The sequence below is a fragment of the Phoca vitulina genome, unplaced genomic scaffold (genome assembly GCF_004348235.1).
Source record: "Phoca vitulina isolate PV1807 unplaced genomic scaffold, GSC_HSeal_1.0 scaffold67, whole genome shotgun sequence".
Classification (NCBI taxonomy): Eukaryota; Metazoa; Chordata; class Mammalia; order Carnivora; family Phocidae; genus Phoca; species Phoca vitulina.
This window is the reverse complement of record NW_022589770.1, coordinates 6,959,541-6,972,143: the sequence shown is the minus strand read 5'-3', so window position 1 is coordinate 6,972,143 and position 12,603 is coordinate 6,959,541. Positions and strand designations below refer to the sequence as shown.

The 12,603-nt window shown below is 41.5% G+C and overlaps 1 protein-coding gene across 11 annotated transcripts in view; it reads right to left on the bottom strand.

Annotated features, from left to right (window-relative positions):
• MPDZ (multiple PDZ domain crumbs cell polarity complex component) overlaps positions 1-11,896 on the bottom strand; it is a 160,782-nt gene extending 148,886 nt beyond the window's left edge. For 10 of the 11 annotated variants that reach the window (XM_032392440.1, XM_032392443.1, XM_032392449.1 and 7 more), the window contains exon 1: positions 11,660-11,896. The gene's annotated coding sequence lies outside the window, so the exon portion shown is untranslated. Of the gene's footprint in view, positions 1-10,788; positions 11,091-11,659 lie in introns of those variants that run through there. The other variant, XM_032392441.1, reaches the window with a different exon arrangement.
• Between the last annotated feature and the right edge of the window lie 707 nt (positions 11,897-12,603).

Here is a 12,603-nt window from a genome sequence, read left to right as displayed (position 1 = left end):
TAAAGTGGGCATTAACAATAACATGCAAAGCACCTGGAAACAATAAGCATACCAAAAACTATTGCTATTATTATTTGGTCTTCTATTAGTGTCTGGACACTAATCTCTCCATTTTGCTATTTCCAATTTGCTATTAGATTAATCAGGCTTATTAAATCAGTAAATCCTCAACACAAATGAAAACTGATCACTTCTGATTTGGGACTTGCAAAATGCAGTAAAGAAAGTACATAGCTTTTAGAACATTTATGTTCCCATTGCTGAAAACTATATGCACTTTTTGTGCTACTGAATACCCAAAATCAAAATCACCCCCTACAGTACTTCAAAGGAGTAGAAATGAATCCAAACATTGCAGTCTTAGAAGTCAGCTTAGTCAAAGAACTGACACTTAAGAGTATTATGTTATCTACCAGAAAAGACAGATGGAGAGAAAACAGGTTTGATGTATGGCAAGACACAGATAAACAAACAGGGCAGGAAAGGAAGAAAAAATAATGAGGCGAGGAAGCTGAAATGGAAGAAATAGAAAAGATGGAGGGGCAGCAAGATCATTTACAAAACTCTCAGAAAAGTCCTGAACATTCACCAGCCAAACAGGAGGTGGAGCAGGGTGTTAACTGAGGTTACAAAAGCACAGGAAGAACTGAATCATTTCCCCCACCAAAGTGAAATCGATCTCAAAGGAAGAACTTCAACTCTATCTTTGTCACCCACCAAGCAGCCAAACACAGTAAAGATCATTAAGTCTGAGTCACTTTCCTTGTGACTCAGTTGTCAAAATCCCGTAAGATAAAGTATGTGTAAGTATGTAGAAATGGAAGTGCTGTGGGAGCATTAGGCAGTATTATTATTAACAGCAGTATTAGCATCAGAATGGCTAACTCATAATGTTTCCTAATTTTAAGAAAATCAACAGCGAAATAAAACTACATAAATACACAGCATTATTTCAGCAAGTTTTAACTACACACTTCTATTCCCCTAAGCAGATTTAACATGAAATACTTGCACAGCATCCTTCTATTCTCATTCAAATAAATAGGCACTTTCACATCTAATTTTGTATTCATAATTTTATTTTTTTTAATTTAAGAGGGACATCCCAAATTCTACAAACTTTAGGCCCCCAAAGTCTGTATCTGCCTCTATCACTGAAGCATATGGTAGAGCAGAATATAGACAGGTACCTAACTTTTGAGCTTTCAATTTAATGGAAAACAGTTAAGTAATTACACTGCAACATGATGTGCTAAATTCTGTGAGAGTACAGAGAAATCCAATGCTGTCAGCATGCATCAGAAAGAACTGGGAGGGGTGCCATGTGAATTGTCCCAAAGGATGCACAATCTAAGAGAATGTGGGAGACAGCCAGGAGAGGGAACGGCATGTCTTGCTGGGGGAAGGACATCTGCTAAGGCAGTGTCGTCATAAAGAAACCAGAGAATTGAAATGACGGGGGTTCTATTGCACTGGGCTACCAAACTAAACAGGAGCTAGGAAAGCCACATTTCATGGCCTCCTCGGGCCCTTGTCCTGAAGGCATGGCAGTGCATGTGGAATGGGTCGGGGGGAAAGGTGGTAACTGAAATTCATATTCTGTAAAAACAATCATGATAATAGGGTAAATAACTCATGAAAAAGAGAAAGAACTATGATAGTATAATCAGATGGTAGGCTATTAAAGCAAGCCAATCAAAAAATAATATAAGCCAAGATTAAGGCAGATACCAGAAAAACAAGGAAATATACACGCATTCATCAGAGGGAATCGAAAAAATTCAATGACCACTAGATATGTGCTGGGGGCAGGCAGAATGAGTGAGTAACAGCAATGGAAGTTGACTTCCAATGTTTCTAATTTGGGGAACTAAGAAATACCAGGACATAGCTTAAACAGTAGAAAGAGAAATGTCTTTTGTTTTTAGAGGAACGGGTAGAAATGCATTCCTTGTGAACATATCCAGTTTGAATTGTTTCTAGAAAATAGGAAATATTAAAATTTAAGTTCCATGGGGATAGGAATTTTTGTTGGTTTTTTTGTTTTGTTTTATTTTGTGGTAGTGATGGTCCCTTCTTCTTCCAGGGCTATATCCCCAGAACCAGAAATAGTGGCTGGGTCAGATAAGGCACTCACCAAATATCTGCTGAAAGAAGGAATCAACTACACATGTGCATCTAAGGAGAAAATAACTTGGAAGACCTAAGAGTAGGCAATCACTGGCCTCTAGGTGTTGCTGAAGATAAAGGGGATTAATCAGAAGGAAGGTACGGATTGCCAAGAAGGGAGAAATGAAGTTGGAAGCCTGGAGAGCATGAACATTTTAAAGTATAATGCAATATATATGAATTATTTTAGGTAAAAATCAATTAGAAATAAAGCCCTTCAACAAGGGAACAAACAAGGGTGAAAGGAAGGAAGGAAAGAAGGAAAGAAGGACTGACCAACCCTTCATGCTTGATCACTCTAAGTACCATATTGATAAAGCACCCACTACAGCCAACACCCTAGGCAGGGTTATTTATGATATCGACACTAAATAAAGCTTATTTGACATCACTTTGGCTCCTAGACCAATGTGAAAACAAATTACTTATGGAAGATAACCTTAATAAGGTCAAATTAAAAATAGGGAGAGATTGGGTGGCTCAGTCGTTAAGCGTCTGCCTTCGGCTCAGGTCATGGTCCCAGGGGTCCTGGGATCGAGCCCCACATTGGGCTCTCTGCTTGGTGGGAAGCCTGCTTCTCCCTCTCCCACTCTGTTTGTGTTCCTTCTCTCGCTGTGTCTCTCTCTGTCAAATATATAAAATTAAAAAAAAAAATTGGGAGAGATCAAAATACCTTTTTTTTTTCTTTTTAAATAAACTCTACACCCAACGTGGGGCTCAAGCTCACAACCCTGAGATCAAGAGTCACGTGCTCTACAACTGAGCCAGCCAGGCACCCTAAGATCAAAATATCTTAGATAGATATCAAACAATCATCTGTGAAGTAAATTAAAAATCCCAATAGAATCAAAACCAAGGTGAAATAAAGTCTACATATAGGGAGAAGAATATATCTAAAAAAATATGAAATCAGCCATGATCCTCTCTTATTCTACTTCATACTAAACCAAAACAAATTCACCTTTGGATCTTCTGTTAATTGAATATGCATACACTCAAGAAGAAAATAAAATTTGTTCACAATTATAAAAGCAATGTTTTACATAATCTGTACTAAAGAACTGCTAGAGAGAACCTTGTATTCCTGACGGCCAAGAGATGTCATTGTCTAAATCAGCAGATAAGCTTGTCAGTCAGTGAGAGTCTACCTTCCTGAGAATACACTGAGGAACGTCAGCAAAAGAGATGACAATTTACATCCTGCTGGCAAGATTCCAAGTAGTACAGACAAGGGGAAATTATATATAGAAATCCAAATTCATAAGAACCTATCCAAACATGAACCTTTGCCATATAAGATAAATAAGCATGCACCAATTCAACCCCCCAATTACTAATTCACAGATAGTTGTAATAGGCTATACTATTTAGTTACCACATATAATTCCATAGGACTCACTAGGGCTATCTTTGATAACTGGTATTTTCTCTTTGAAAACATTTTAAGAGGTCTTATTTTCTTTCAATAAACATGACTATTTGCTTCTTAATTAACTCATATACCATTTAACTACATTCATTAACTGTATTTTACTATTGTACTCAAAGGACTAACTGTTAATATTAAGATTATAAACCAACTTTTACTTTTGTAATAATCCAGAGACCACATCTGCCTTAACTGACATTGTTTGGGTTGGTTGTTGTTGGTTTTTTGTTTTGCCACTTAATTTCAGTTAAGTCATTAGCAAGCACAGACAAACATCTAAGTGTTAAAAATGGCCCAAAATATCTGAGTGATGCCAACAAGAATAACATGTCTTCACAATATGATGATCATCTTCTCTCCAATTCTTGATATGTTTGACGACCTTAGGTGTAACAGATAATGAATGGCAATTATTTGGATAATTCAGGCACCAAATTACAACTTAAGTTATCATATTGACTATATGATTGTCACATAAATTTGTCACAAGAAGTGACAGATAAATCTATCAAAAACTATAAAGACTATAAAAACTATGCAAGTAAGTCAGAGAATTAGCCAAGCAGTCTTAAAGCTTTGAGCTCAATACTGAAGCTGACTTCACAAGGTAGGATACAAAAGTTTACAGAAAGCCTCAACACTCACATGACTGGTTTTTTTTTTTTTGTCTGTTTTGTTTTGTTTTGTTTTTACATAATCATCTGACATCTTTAAAGATCAGGAAACTTTAAATCTCTATTTTACATTTGTTAGCTTTTTAAAAAAATTATATATGATTTACATATTTTGAAACCTCAAGTAACCTTATGTAAGGGCATTTAAAAAATTTTAAGTATCCAAGAGGCATGAATTTAAGACTAAATAATACTGTCAAATACAGAAGTCTGACACAACAAAGTTGAAACCAAGAATAAATACAAGACAATGGACAAAATGCAACAGAATTCTAAACTATTTTTTAAAAAAAACCTCTGAATGGTATATCCATTCAGTACAATGAACTAGCTACTCAGCAATAAACATTATTAAGTTATGAAGAGAAGCAACATGGATGAATCCCAAAATACAGAGTGAAAGAAGTCAGATAAAATGAGAGAATATCCTGTATGATTCCATTTATTTAAAACTCTAGAGAATGCAAACTAGTCTATCCTGACAGAAAGATCAACGGTTCCTTGGAGACGGGATGGGTAGGTAGGAGAGACAGGAAAGTATGACATACAGTCATCAGGAAACTTTTAGGGGTGATGAATATGTTTACTATCTTGATTATGGATATGGTTACATGTAGGCCAAAATTCAACAAATTGTGCACCCTCAATATGTGCAGTTTATCATATGTCAATTATAAATTACACATCAGTAAAATAAATGATCCTTCTTCCCTTCCTGAGAAAAGGGTGAGGTCTGAAAGTTCTTAGTTTAACACCTAAAAGATGTTCACTGAACTTCACAGAGCAGGCCAGGGATCAATAAGCCTGACCTCGGGGCTGTTTCTTCTTTTGTTTTCCTACCACAGCCATAAAACATCTAAAAATACCCTGTGATTTAGCCTGATACAAAATATACATTCAGCAGATTATATCAGAACAAAGAGACATTTCTCATGTTGTGCTTTTCTAAAAGGCAATAGAGTGACTGTTTACTACTTCCAGGAAAAACATGACTGTGGTGGGAAGGGGGGTGCACACAAAACACCACTGAATCCCATAGTTGAGGCCCCTGCAGTCCTACAGTAGGAAGGACATAAATGCTGCCCAGAGGCAGACTTCATGCCTGACTTACTAAAATGAAATATCCTTGGAAGAATGGGGTTAGCAAAGAAGGTGGGGGGGCTAACCTAGAGCTTCACGAACTCTACACAGCAACAACAAACTTAGACAAACAGAACCAGTGAAGGGGGCCTAGCAAAGGTTAAGGGAAGCTGGGCATACCTTATAAAGATCAGAGAGGATCCTTTTAAACTACAAAATAACCTTTAATCTTTAGGATTCTGTCATCACAGTTTTGTTAGGTCTGTGATGTCTTTTAAGAGCACAGAATGAGAGATCCTCATGACCATTTTCTATAGCCAGTTCCCCAAAGCAAGACATGATAGGGGCCACCCAATTACATAATGTAAAGTTATTCCAAAATTAACTATAAGACTGTAACATTAACTTTCAAGCAGAGATCAAGATTAAACAACTGATTCTCCACTGGTGTCCTATGTGCCACATTGTAGTTAGCCATATTACATCTCCTCAAAAGAGTCAACAGACATTGGTTCACAAAGATGGTATCAGTTTCAATTCTACATATGGATGTTTAATAATCTCAGATCATATTATCTTCACTGAGAAAAAGAGCAATCAGTGATCAATAGTGCTGTTTATTCATGTGCATTATGGGGGGGCTGATATATGGGTGACAGAATCACAGGCAAGTTTATTGCTTCTTTGCACTTGTCTACCTCTTCCATATTTTAAAAAAATGTGTTTTTATTATTAAATAAGTTACCAAGAAAATAACTATCTTATGGATTTTACTATATAGTTTTAAAATATAAATAATAAAGTAAATGGTAAAGTATCCCAAAACATATTCAAATTATCAACACTAAATTATCAACACACCTAAATAGGTTTTTCCTAATTGTTTTTGTAGCTAATGTCTGTTTTTCTTCTAAGAGTTTCCTTTTTCACTTTCCCCTCATGCATTTATGTATAGCACCTTAGATCTGAAGGTAGAGTTCTTTACAAGAAAGTAACAATGAATATTGTTTTCTAAGATATAAATAAAACTAAAAGGAGAATAAAGATCAGAATTCTCTATACTAAACAAATTTAACCACCACCAACAAGAAGAAAATAAGGAAGAATTTAAGTCTCAATTTACTTTTTTTTTAATTCAGCGGGCCATATTTGGAAAAACTGCATTAATATTTCTCTAACTCAACTAATCTCAACAACCTAAAAAAGTTTTTGTTATTTTACAACATACAATATAAATTACCTTTTTAACCTAATTTTTTCCAAAAAAAGAAATTTCTGGGGAAAAAAATGATTATGCGAACTACTTGCCCACAAAACATGCATAGTATATACAGTTTTCAGGTCAATGTAATTTAAAGAATAAGCTTTGCTGTTTCAATCAGACAAAACATTTCAGACGAAATGTTTACAAACATTAACATTTCATTTTTGCCAAATTTAATGTTTTACTGATTTTTTAAAGAAATATAAGAAATATCTTTAAAAAGTAATGCTTTTGTGAAACACTTAAAAAGGAAACTAACATAATGCTCTGTCCATAAAAAGCAAGGGCCAGTTTCTCAGTGAAAGCCAGGAAAAAGAAAACAAGTGGCTTCAGGCCAAAGATAAAGTATCTTTTTCCTCAAATAGCAGTTTCTCTTTTCCCAAACATCAAATTACCACAGTAATGCTTAGACTAACACAAGAGCCTCCTATATGACCTCCCTCCCTAACCCTACACCAGTCCATTCTTCAAGGTCTCTACCAGTTTATAACCTAGGTCTCTTTAAGAACTTCATTGTGGGCTGAATTGTGTCCTCCTCTCTACCTCCCCAAAATACATATGTTAAGGTCCTAACCCCTGTACCTCAGAATGTGGCTGTATTTCGAGACAGGGTCTTTAAAGAAGTAATTAGGGTTAAATGAGGTCGTTGGGGCTCCCCTACTCCAATAGGACTGGGAGACACAGGGAGATGGCCATCTACAAACTGCCAGCAAGCAGTCCTCTGTTGATCTCTAATTTCTTTGAAATGGTATAACTTTTACCGAGTGTAAAACTTTCATACTCTTTCCTTTGTGGGATTTTTTTTTTCAACCAAGACAGTAAGTTTCTAGGGCAATATCTTATTTTATGTTCTCCCCAGTGCTTAACCCAATGCAACATACCTCCTAATCCATCTATTATTATCTACTAAATAAACAACTACCTCAGATCTACTCAGAAAATATTTCACAGGAAGGCAATAGATTATATAAGTAGAAGTAGTTCTTCATCTCCTTATTCTTATTCGCCCACACGGAACCCCACTATAATTACTTAATCATAGTATATCAACTTTACCATACTAACCATCACTTCCCAACTGTGTTTATATAGAGGCTCTCTCACACATGACACTATTTCAAAAGAGAAAATAGTACCTTTCTTGTTATAAATATGGGGTTGATAATGTACATAACAATGTAACTCTATCAAATGAATTCCTACTTCAGGCTAAATGTATTTTAAAATCACATACAACTGCTTGGGAAATATAATAATGATAAAATATATCATCATTCATATGTGCCATCAAGCAGTGCTGAATTCTATAGGAAGTTTTCTGCTTCTTTATTTTGAAGTATAGGATCTTTCTCTGGCAGATATGTTGTTTGCTCCAGCACGTATGGGGACATTTCCAGTCCAATATATCAACTTTTCTTCAAGATATTTTATGAAATTCACAAAGTACTGTGTACATATTACAAATATACAAAATGGAGCCAACCTGCTACTTAACCTAAGGGAGTCAAGTCTATGATGTCAGACTTGGGATGTAATCTGAAGAAAATCATCTGCCTTTAACTCAGGGCAGTTAGTTATCTTCCAGGCAATCATTGTTGCAAGCCAGCTTCTAAGTCCCTTAATCTTAACTCTAGACAAGGAGTCCACTTCCTCTGTAAAGCAGAGCCTCCACACCACAGCAGCTGAAGGCTAAAAGCCTGCATTAATGCAAAATTACATTCCAAGGATTTCCACAAATCTGAGTACCCCCACCTTGCAGAGAGATAGTTAACTCTGAGGACAGCCTTCACTCCTTCATAACATATGTGCATTTAAAAGGTATCTGAAATGCAAAGAGGTCTTTAAGGGTCAAGCAGGACAATGTCTATGTGATAGGAATTTGGAGCAGACAAACACTGTAACTGACATCTTGCTCTGCCTAAGCCACAAGCAACAGGCTTATGTGATAAAAGGAGCATAGTAAAGTGAGAAAGAAAATCAGAAATGAGAGGGGAAATGAAAAGAAGAAATACCAATGGGAGCTAAAGAAAGAAAAGGAACACATGTTAGAGGCATGTACACATGTGATCAATTCAGTAATATGTGGAGAATAAACTTCACCATTTTTTGTTTTAGCAAAGATTTAGGGAAGAGGAATGGTGAAGAGTCAAGTTCCCCCACAAACTAGCTTTGCCTCAAGTGCTTCCCTGCAAAAGGGAATCCATGACATCCCCTAGCCCCAGCTACTCTCTACCTAAATAAACAAAACTGTAATTCTCAAACCTGCTCAAGTAGCAGGGCGGCAAGAAGTCACTAGAACTCGCCGCAGAACACCTTGAAATGTGGCTATCTATATTAAAGTAACTAAGCATGTAATTTCTGCCAATCAGAAAACCCACTTTATCCTAGATTCTGACAAAGAAAGATACCAAAAGGTTAAGAAATCTTTTTGAGGGGTGAAACTTCGAAATGGGAAAATCCAATACATTAACTTAATTTGTCTACCTATTGGGGAAAACTCAGCCAGTTCAGGGGACACCAGAAACAGCGTGAAAGACAATGAAATTAAACAATGCACCCATCAAAAGAAGGGGCATTTAAGCAATACTTTTTAAAAAAAAAGATTTAATTTATTTGACAGGGAGAGAAAGGGGTTGGGGTAGAGAGCGTGCGCACAAGTAGGCGGAGCGGAAAGCAGAGGGGAAGGAGAAGTAAACTCCCCCTGAGCAGAGAGCCTGACCCCAGGCTGAATTCCAGGACCCTGGGATCACGACCAGAGCGGAAAGCAGACGCTTAACCAACTGAGCCACCCAGGCACCCTAAGCAATACTTTTAAAGCCTGCTGTAGGTTGGCAAGTTTTTCTGTAAAGAAAAAGAGAGTAAACATTCCATACTTTGAAGGCTATGCATCCATGTCTCAACTATGCAACCACTCAACTCTCCCACTGCTATTGTTAAAGCAACCAAAGACAGTAAGAATCCGCCATACACAAAAGGAGTGAGTGTGGCCGTGTGCCAATAAAACTCTACTTATGCACACTGAGATTTGATTTTCAAATAATTTTCACATACCATGATATATTCTTTTGATTTTTTTTTAAAGATTTTATTTATTTATTTGACAGCGAGACAGCGAGAGAGGGAACACAAGCAGGGGGAGTGGGAGAGGGAGAAGCAGGCTTCCCGCCGAACAGGGAGCCCGATGCGGGGCTCGATCCCAGGACGCTGGGATCATGACCTGAGCCGAAGGCAGACGCCCAACGACTGAGCCACCCAGGCGCCCCTATTCTTTTGATTTTTTTAACCATATAAAAATGCACAAAACACTTATAACTCCTACACTTTGAGGAAAAAACAGGCGCTGCTGGCCAATTTGGCCCATGGCCCTTAAATTTAGAGACCTCCACTTTCAAAGACCCTAATATGAACTGAGCAAGGACAGAGTCCCATCTAGATATACCCGCCCATTTGTAAACTAGCTCATTAGCTAGCAAGAAATCTGGGCATCCCAGACAAGATTATCTCCACCACCCTCTAAACCCTCAGTCCCTCCTTCAGGCAAGGGCACAGGTGCATCCATCCAGAGCTTAACACTGTATTAGAAGCTCAAACCTAGGAACCTTAAGTTTTGTTGGGTTTAATCTAAATTCTACGAGGCGGTAAAGCGTATATTAAATACAGTTGATTCGACCCTTTAAAAAAGTTCATTGTAGTCACGTATACCCAAATTCAGCATGTAAAAACTCCCAAGCCCTAAACCATCACCTCGTTAGTTTTTCAGATCGTGTTTTTTCTTTTAATCCTGCTAAAGGTAATCTAAATGAGGAATGTCTACGGAAACACAAAAGGGATGTTTACACTACAGCTGTCCACCAAAGCTGGGTGACAGCGTCTAGACACTTTTTCAGATTCTTCCCCTCTGGACATCAAACGAACATGGGTAGTATTCTTTCTAGGCTGAAGTCATGGTCCTCTTATCTGATGCTACCTAAGAAACACTAGCTGCCACCCGCACCCTCCCCACACAAGGCACGCAGCGCCCACGCTCGGGTTCTTCGCCAGCTGAGCAAGCTCTGCAAGCCCCACCCGCGGAGACGGATGGAGACGTCCCGCCGCCCCCGACTCGCCCCCAGCCACTGCGCAGCGGCCGCCACCCGCCCCCCTCCCCCCGGCTGTCGCCCGGCCCCTCCTACGTTAGGCAGTCCCAGCTTGAATTTCCATGTGATCTGCGGGAAAGAATAGCCCGGCCTTTGTGCCTCTGCAGAGAACGCAAGCAAAAATGTACACCATCACCACCCCCGACACACACACAACTCCCAAGACACAAAGCGTCTCCCGAACAGCGCTTCCCGAGGAACATCCGGCATCCCCCCCGCTGCGAATCGCAGACAAAGGCGCCCCATCGGCGCGGGGTAGTTGAAGAGGGTGGCGAGAGCGAACTGCTCCCACCATGGGGGGCAGCGGATGAAAGGGCACAGGCGCCGCGGGGGATGGGGGGCGGGTACCAATTAGCGGCGCGCTCGGGGTCCGACAGACAAGGCTAGAGACGCCAGTCTGGGGGGGGGGGGGCTTTCTCCCCACGACCCAAGCGCCCGGCCCAGCGTAACGGTGGAGGGGGCGTCCGGCCCGGGGCGCGGCCACACCAGCGGCGAGCAACAGGCTCCTGCGCCCCGGAGCGCCGGCCCGCGCGCCAGGCCCGCGGTTCTCCTCCCCGGCACCATCCCTGTGCCCCTCCAGGCGAAGGAAAAGAAAAAAACTTTTAAACCATTTAGAGTAAGCAAGGGCAAAGGGGGAGGGGGGGTGGGAGGGCTGAAAGGACTGGGACTAGCGCTCGGGGGCCATGCAAGTAGCGAAGGAAACTTCCAGACCCCGTCCTTTTAAAAGAGCCAGAGGAGCAGCGGCTTCCCGGTACCGCCCGGCCGCGCGGGGTGGGGCGAACGCACCCCGCCCGCCCGCCTGCCCCGCGCGCCGAGCCCCCAGCGCCCGCGCACCTTCCCTGCCGGCGCGCGCGCAGAGCGCGGGGGCGCGCTCCGGCCTCCTGGCCCGGGCCCCGGCGCCGCTTACCCGGCTAGCGGCGGCCGCCCCGGGCGGGTACGCGGAGGGGGAGGAGGGCTGGGGAGCCGGGGTCGCCGGGGACTCGAGAGCCTCGCCTCGCTCCCGCTCGCCCTCTTCTCTCCTGAAGTAACGGCCCGGCGAGGAGCTTCGGGATAAACGCGCACACTCACGCGCGACCGAGAAACTTAATCCCGCCCGGCCGGCGGCGGCCCGACGCCAGCCTCGCGCTCCGCCGCGCCCCCTCCCCCCGCGCGCGCCGCACTTGCGCCGACCGGGGCCGCCGAGGAGGAGGCGGCGGCGGCGGCGCCGGGGCCGGGGCTGCCGGGGCTGCGTGACGCCTGCGGCCGGCGGGGCGGCGGGCGCGCCTCGGCCAATCAGGGGGCGCGGCCCAGCCCGCGGGTCCTGGGTTTTAAACTAGCTCCGCGCCCGCTGGGCCTGGGGTGCGGGGCGTGGGTTCTGTGAGGTTGCCTTGGGGGAATACAGGGCGCCCCGTTAAGTGGGAATGTCCAATAATGAGGAATAATTATTTTGGCCAGGTATGGCCCGTGCAATGTTTGGGACATACTTACGCTGAAAAATTGTTCATTGTTTATCTGAAATTCGAATTTAACCTGGGGGTCTGTATTTTTCCTTTCTAAATCTGGCAACCTGTGGGAACTGGTAGCCGCTATTTCCAGTTTTGAGGACTTAATTTTTTTCTTTTTTTTTCATTATGTGGACTGCCTTGTGGATGCCTTCTGTACGGGTAACTTATTTAAGTGGTATGGGAAGATGATGAGAAGCGCTTTAATGAGGAGGCATGGGGAGTGGGGGCTTAATAATCTCACATTCTAAGTAACTTTTAGAACATTAGTGTGCTTCTCAGACATATCCAATTAAAAGACGGAAACAATAAACATGAAAGAAGGGTTCAGAATTGCATGGTGCCAGGAGAAACATATTCATTTCTATTT